Source organism: Diabrotica virgifera, chromosome 2, assembly GCF_917563875.1.
Source record: "Diabrotica virgifera virgifera chromosome 2, PGI_DIABVI_V3a".
Taxonomy (NCBI): domain Eukaryota; kingdom Metazoa; phylum Arthropoda; class Insecta; order Coleoptera; family Chrysomelidae; genus Diabrotica; species Diabrotica virgifera.
The window spans coordinates 94,963,205-94,969,204 of record NC_065444.1 but is presented as its reverse complement, the minus strand read 5'-3'; the positions used below and the strand labels follow the sequence as shown (position 1 = coordinate 94,969,204).

The 6,000-nt window shown below is 34.7% G+C and overlaps 1 protein-coding gene across 1 annotated transcript in view; it reads left to right on the top strand.

Moving 5' to 3' along the window:
- The first annotated feature begins 2,710 nt into the window (after positions 1-2,710).
- The window catches only part of LOC114330397 (ABC transporter G family member 23-like), a 172,514-nt gene continuing 169,224 nt past the window's right edge, over positions 2,711-6,000 (top strand). The window contains exon 1 of the mRNA XM_050643853.1: positions 2,711-2,940. The gene's annotated coding sequence lies outside the window, so the exon portion shown is untranslated. The remainder of the gene's footprint in view (positions 2,941-6,000) is intronic.

Genomic DNA, 6,000 nt, shown 5'->3' with positions numbered 1-6,000 from the left:
CACAACTTTCCTAACACTAGTCGTTACTCCCTCATACATATCTCTCACAATCTTTACATATTCGCCAGGGACTTCTTTCTTATTGAGTGCCCACCACAGAATCTCTCGAGGAACTCTATCATATGCTTTCTCAAGATCAATGAATACCATATGAGCATTGGTCTCTTTATTCCTGTATTTTTCCGTCGGTTGCCTTACAATGAAAATTGCATCTGTTGTTGATCTGCCCTGCATAAAGCCAAATTGATTATCGGATATTTCGGATTCTTCACGTATCTGTCTATCAATTACTCTCTCCCATATTTTCATGGTGTGGCTAAGTAGTTTTATAGCCCTCTAGTTTGTACATTGTTGTATGTCTCCCTTGTTTTTGTAGACAGGTACTAATCTGCTTCTCCATTCGTCTTGCATTTGTCCAACTTCCATAATTCTATTAAATAGACCTGCTAGCCAACTTATTCCTGTCTCTCCCAATGCTCACCATACTTCCCCAGGAATGTCATCTGGTTCGACTGCTTTTCCTTTCTTTATTTTTTGAAGCGTTTAAGCCACTTTCTCGTTTGTTATTCTGGTAACCATTGCTGTTACTGTCTCCGTTAACTCCACAGGCTGTCTGTCAAATTCTTCATTTAATAAACTGTCAAAATACTTTCTCCATCTCTTCTTGACATCCTTTTCGTGAATTAGTATTTTATTATTTTCATCTCGGATACATCTAATCTGATTAAAATCTCTTGCTTTCTTTGCTCTCTGTTTGGCTATTTTATATATCTTTGCTTCGCCTTCCCTGGTATCAAGTTGATCGTATAGGTTTGAATACGCTTCTGCTTTAGCTTTTGCTACTGCTACTTTCGCTTCCTTTTTCGCCACGATGTAGTTTTGAAGATCTATGTCCGATCTGGTTTCTTGTCACTTTTTATATAATTTTCCCTTCTCTTTTATTTTTTCTTGTACTTCATTTGACCACCACCAAGTCTCTTTATCCTCACACTTCTTTCCTGACGTTTTCCCAAGTATTTCAATAGCCGTCTCTCTAATAATATTGGCCATTTTTCTCCAAATTGTGTTAGGGCTTCCTTTCATGTTCCAACGTATTTCTTCTACTATTCTTTCCCTGAATAGACCTTCTTTCTCATCTTTTAGTATCCACCACTTGATTTTTTGTGGTCCTCTCCGATATTTTTGTTTAGTTTCGCTTTTTACTTCGATGTCCAGAACAAGCAGCTTATGTTGTTGGCTTACTGTCTCACTAACTATTACCTTGCAGTCTTTGCATTCACGTATATCTTCTTTTTCCTTATCATGAAGTAGTCTATTTGGGATTGATGTTGTCCACTTTTGTATGTAACAAGTTGAGTTTCTCTCTTTTTAAAGAATGTGTTAACAATCGCCATATCCAATGCTGTTGCTAATTCACGCATGTCATCTCCAGCTTCATTTCTAGTTCCAAAGCCTAATCCCCCATGTATTGTTTCATATGCTGTCTTGGCTTGGCCCACATGTGCATTGAAATCCCCTCATATTATAACTTTCTCCTCTGCTGGAATATCACTCAGTACGTCTCCTAATTGGTCATAGAAAGCTCTTCTTTCATTCTCACCCCCACCTGTTTGAGGAATATACACACACACACACAACATTCAATACCTCTTTATCAATTACAAATTTCACTGTCATCATTCTATTACTCGTTCTTAGAACTTCTACTACGTTATCTTTCATTTCACTATCAGCAATTATACCAACTCCATTTCTAGTGTTACTACTCCCTACATACCACAATTTGTATCCTTCACCTAGTTCTTTTGCCTTTGTCCTTTCCACCTAGTTTCTTGAATACAAGCAATTTGAACTCTTCTTCGTTTGAGCGCATCCACTAACTCCAGACTCTTACCTGTAAGACTACCAAGATTCCAAGACCCTATCCTGATTTTTCTAACCTGTAATGGTCTTCCCCCTGAGATAGTCCTCACCCGGAGATCCGAACGGAGGCTAATTTTACTTCCAGAATATTTTACCTCAGGAGATGCCATCATTTCAGTATAAGTTTTTATTGCGTTGGAGAAGGTCTTTTCATTATTATGGCCTGAAAATATTTTGTTTGGATATTTGATGCCTGAATGCCTTTTCTATCAGCGCCATACCCTGCCCTGCACGTTTAGCCAATACACCACCAATGCAACCAAAGTGCAGTATTATCCCACACCCGCCTGCATTTTTCTGTATAGGCCAGGATTCCTACTGTAAGGACTACCCTATAAGTCAATGTATTGTTGCCCGTATCCCGCCACTAGGAGACACGTACTTTATTAGGGATACATGGGGAAATGTTAATAAAAACCATGACGTAAAAATTTCGATACCAACGAGATGGTACGTCTTTTCTATTGACTTCCCTCAGAGATTCCAGTTAAAAAATAGCGGCCAGTAATTTTTCCATAGTTTAAGTCCTTTTTTGGCTTTGTTTCCTGTGGTTTGTTATATTATATTAACTGAAAATACGAAGCAAAGACAATCTGCTAACGTGGATTTTAATTTATTTATTGTTATTTGTTGTTACATTGTTGTCTCATATTACAAGCATCAGGAAGTACCTAACGATCATTAAGTGCATTCACTAATCCTAGCACCACTCATTTCTCGCAAAATCGCCCTCCTTCTCTTGCATTAGGTAACAGTTAAGTCAAGGCCAGTTGCAAACTCTCGCAACACGATTCTCGTAATAATGGTGGGACCCAGTCTTCGCGGTACTTTTGAATTGTTAGCAACCATATCGTCGGTTGCTATTACCATTTTCCCATTGTTTTGTAAAACACAACTGCTCAATTAAAAGTGCATTTTAGCCCCCCTGTGTAATTTGCTTGTTAAATTTATTAGTTATGTGATATGTTCTAACAGTTTGGCGGAGTACGGCGCATAATTTCACTTTCTTCAAAATCGGTAAGTGTGTTTCACTTTTCCTTTCATCGATTGTAGGCCAGTACAAGTGAATTTATCTAGCTGTCACAATCTTATGATAAAAAAAGCGATATTGGCCAATATCCGTAGTAAAAGTTTTGGCGTTTTGAAACTGTTCTTCTAGTGAATAAGTGGAGCATAAACACTTTTTAAATTAGAAATATATAAAAAACAAAAAAAAAAAACATTTTAAAATTAACAGCTTTTGAATAATAAACAAAAATAAAAAACCGCTGAAAATGAGTGGCGCACACAATATTGCAGCTACAAAAGAGATGATATTTATGAATATCACGTGGCGCAAAGATGTATTTTTATTTTGATGGAAAATAAAATTCTAGTTTTATTTTGAAAGATCTTTCCATATTATTTACTAACTTTGAAGTAAATCGCGTTACAAATGTGTAACTTCGATACAGTTTGCACTTTGAAGCTATTTTGTGGCGCGATTTAGTTTAAATTAAGCAAATATTATGGAAAAATCTTTCAAAATAAAACTAAAATTTTATTTTCCATCAATATGAAAATACATTTTTGCGCCACGTAATATTCACATCAGCTCTTTTGTAGCTGGAATATTGTGTGCGCGACTTATTTTAACGGTTTTTTTTATTCTTGTATCAGTAGTTTTTCAAATTTTTTTATAAATTAAATGTATGAACTTAAATGTAATGTTTCTCGATTAAACGTTATAAATGGTCGCCTTTGACGCATTATCGGTCAAATGATCTAGTGGTTACGACCCTAAACTTGCCAGAGGGAAATCCGAGTTCATATCCCAGCCATACCAATTTTTTTTCAATATAATTCTTTGTGTGCAACGAATGCACACTAGATTTTTTTCTATTCGGAATAGATTGAAAAAAATATTGGGATGGCTGGCAAATAAACTCGGAGTGCCTGTAACCACTACAACTAGATCATTTAGGCGATAATTGTTAAATGGATTATACTTTTGGAGCTTGATAACTTCTAAACGGCTTAACCGTAAATCCAAGGGCATATATGATAACGGCAGGTATTATAGCGTTTAGTGAGCTTGAAAAACAGTTTTTATCCCATAGGAAATGGATCTGACAATACTTATGAGGACTATAACTAAAAATTCGAATTTTCCCAGATAGAGATATACACCGTTAGACGCATCTAGAGTCCTCCTACAAACGCATAGTTACTGGCGCAATTAGTAGGTTAAACTTTTGCGTGTTGTACCTACCCAGTCCTATAGCTGGCTTATGACTGGTCAAAAGTCACAAGCTACACCGCTTCTAAATCGGCCCCGACACCCTTATGAAACATAAAAAAAATTCAGATCGGTCTAACAAGTGGGCTGGAAATTGTTATTAACAAATAAGTTTTTAACAAAAAAAAAACTTTTTAATCAACACATACTTAATGTTTAATAAAATACTTTTTCTCTTTGTAATTTTTCTAAAAATGCTTTTGAGTTATTTTAAAATTTTTGTTGATTTTTCTTCTAAAAAACTACTAAGTAATTAGGTACATTAAAATTCTACAAACAGCTTTATAACCTTTAAGTACAAGTGAGAATATTTTGACAAGGGTCAATATGGTTTTTATCTCGCTAAAAACATGGACCTAAATATTTCGAATATGCCTTTCGAGCAATCTACACTGCGGTCGTAGCGATTCAGCTTGTCAAAATATTATTACTTGTACTAGAAGGTTTAAAAATTATAACGCTTTTCATAGAATTGCACATAATTTTTTAGTTTTTTAGAAAAAAATATCCAAAAATTACTAAATTAAGGTACTTAAAAAAAATTGCAAATACCTAACTCGAATAAGAAGCATTTTTAGAAAAAATACCAGGAGAGAAAAAGTATTGTTGTTTTGAAGCTATTTCCTTGTGGAATTTTTATAATTTTAACTGAGAAATAAGCCACAATTAAATTGAAAAGGGTATATTCGCCACAAAAAAAAATCATAGCATGTGATCTGTCTTAAAGCAAAAAACAACCAAATGCAACGGTGATTTATTATGGAATCTCTAACACGAGAATTTTACTGTCACCGTTGCATTTGGTTGTCTTTTTAAAGACAGATCACATGATTTGATTGCTATGATTTTTTTGTGGCAGATATTGTTGAGCTGGGGTTGATTTCATGTAATCGAATGAACTATCTTTCAATAAAGTCGTCCCAGGAACGCAACTCATAAATATTGGCAATATTATTTTAAAGTCATCTACTTTACATATATGTTTCAATTGCCGACATAAATGAGTCAGATTAAATAAATTATTAGAAGAATTTTTTACTAAGTAACAACATTTTTTAGTCTAAGAGCTAGTGAACCCTCCGACTAACGGTCTTCCCGTAAGGCTAGAAATTTTTCTAGTGATAATTCATAGCACACCAAGGCTAAAAACCATGACCTGGTAGGAATCAGCGGTGCACGTGTATCTACCAGGTGAATCGAAAAGTGCAAATTTAGGCGGTAAAATAAACTTTCTCCTGTAAGGTTTAAATTTAAGTATGTGTTTGAGTAAGTCATTTAGAAGAAATGTGTACAATGACAGGCGATTCTGAAGAGCATAAGACCTTGCCAGGCGAGGAGAAAGATTAGGGGATTTTCCTAAAATTATTCTTTTTGCATCGAACAAATTTTTTTTAGGTTTTTTGAATCATTCCAAACAGAAAACGTCTTTAGTGATTTTTCTCTTAAGTTAATAGTTTTTGCTATATAAGCGATTGAAAATTTTAAAAATTGCGAAATCGGCAATTTTTAACCCTAAATCGGACATTTACCTAAAAATTTCAAAGTTGCCAAGGTAGGTAGATTATCTTTAAACATTGATTAATGAAATCCCAAAGAGTTTTTTGCAATACAATATCGGAAACGCCTTTGTTTTTTAATTGCTAATCAAGCGGGCGCGACATTGTAGTATAAGTGAGGACGTTTGAGTTGGCATAAATTCATTATCTCGAGAATGGGCAAATTTCAAGAGAAATCCTCGAACAGGTCGAATATTATTTTTAAATTAGGACTTTTTGGCATATATATATATAATACGAGTG